This window comes from Ipomoea nil, unplaced genomic scaffold, assembly GCF_001879475.1.
Source record: "Ipomoea nil cultivar Tokyo-kokei standard unplaced genomic scaffold, Asagao_1.1 scaffold3195, whole genome shotgun sequence".
In the NCBI taxonomy this organism is placed as follows: domain Eukaryota; kingdom Viridiplantae; phylum Streptophyta; class Magnoliopsida; order Solanales; family Convolvulaceae; genus Ipomoea; species Ipomoea nil.
The window spans coordinates 3179746-3181832 of record NW_017619623.1 but is presented as its reverse complement, the minus strand read 5'-3'; positions in this window follow the sequence as shown (position 1 = coordinate 3181832).

Here is a 2087-nt window from a genome sequence, read left to right as displayed (position 1 = left end):
CTATGCCCCGGGTCTATTCCATACTTCCTTGTCCCACTTTCCGGGGTCGGTTTTGTAACACCCCATGTTACGGCCCCTAAAACCAATTAATTAATTAACCCATAGCCCAAGAAAAAAAATAAATTATAATAATTAATTAGGGAAAAAGGCCCACCATAGTCCATGGGCCCTCATCCCTAAACCCAACCCCTAGTCCTAAAAGGATTAGACCCTAAATAAGACCATTAGATATATAAATAGGGAACCTAGAAGGCACCTAGAACTCCCACAAGAATAACCCCCACCACCCCAAAAGAGCTCCAAGAATCCCCTTAGAAGAAATCAAGAAAGCAAGAAAGCTTAAAGAAAGACCCTTCATAGCCAAGGAATTAATTAAGGCTAAGAGGTAACCCATGTCTCAACAAAACCTATTTTCATAGCTATGATTTCCCCAGTAGGATTTCCCCATATTATTGTGTATTGATGATTTGTGATGTTATTATTGATGATTAATGGGATAATTCCATGGGTGATCTTGATATCGGGAGATTCTTGATAATTATGGTGTTCTTAACGATTATGTGGAGTTCTTGATGATTATATGTTGTACTTGATAATTTTATGGCGTTCTTGATGCTTATGTGTTATTTGTACCGAATCTTGTAATTAGAAGACGATTCGTATTCTTGTTGGTATAAAAGTGATTAGAACCCTAGGTTGTATCGTATAATATTATTCTTGGTGTATCGGGTGGGGAAATCGCATGTTTGGGTGTCAATTATGTTTAGAAAAGCATGATAGGTTATGTGCCGTACGTTTCTCGTATTTGATCCGTTAATTGTCTACGTATTGATCGTTAATTGCGTTGTAAAGTGTCTAAGCATGGTTTCGGGTTCCACAATGGTTCCCGGGGCGTTTTGTGTATAAAGAGTCAGTGGGGGGTAGGTGGGGGGTAGGGGACCCGCCACCTACCCGCGGCCGGAAGGGGCGTCTCCGGCAGCGGGCAGCCGGCGGGCGGGCAGCTGCCCGCCGGCGACCCGCTGCCCGGAACAGTGTTTACCGGCGGGAGGGCAGCTGCCTGCCGGCGACCCGCTGCCCGGAACAGTGTTTACCGGCGGGCAGCCGGCGGGTGGCCCCCCACCCATCGGCTACCCGCTGGAAATCTCCCCCATTCGGGACCCCGACTTCCCCGTTTGATGTTTCCCCGATCCCCGTGGTGTCCCAACGGACTCCGTTCATCGTGCCGTGTCTAGTTTGATGTTTCAGGTACCGTTCGTAGGTTGATGAGTCTTATACATTGCATGCTAGTTGAATTGGTATCCCGTTGACCTAGGTGGAAGAAGTATGAACCTCTTAGGACCATTCTTAGTATGTGAAGGATCACGCATAGGTTTCGTTATACGCTTTCTCCCCCTTCCCAATGTTTTAATGTGGGTTGCATGTGCTTGCTATGTGTTATGTGTGCATGATAGCCCAATTCGGTTGCGATCGGATTGGTTATTCCTGAGCTGCGGTTCAGAAGCTGGCTGCGGTCAGATTTACACTCCCGGGCTGCGGTCCACCGTTTGGTTGCGATCAAACGTTTCTACATGAGCTACGGTTCATACTTTCCTGGCTGCGGTCAGATGACATACTCTTGGGCTGCGGTCCACTGTTTGGTTGCGATCAAACTATGATGAGATGCGGTTCATCGGTCGGTTGCGATCGACCCCTCCGTGTTGCGATACGGGGCAGGGTGCTGCGGGGCCGTGTCAGAGCTATATGCGCTGACCCTCATGTATGGGCATGCGATTGGTCCTGTGGCGCCAACAAAGTGTGCTATGTGATGAGATATGGATGAGTTATGAGTATCTTGGGGGATGTGACTATGGGATTTATGCTGGGGATTGTTTATGTTGGGTTATGATTATTATTTGTGCTCAGCTTTATCTGTCTTGCCTGTTGTGGACTGTATACGCTTGTTATAACTGTTGCTTGTGTCTAGCCTTATCTGTCGAGTCATTCCCGGTTTTAAAAGTTAGAGTTCGTAGGATATATCTTCATCCTCAAAATGCTTTCCGTATATCTATATATATCTCTATATGTATTGTATTTCAACGCGTTGGAGT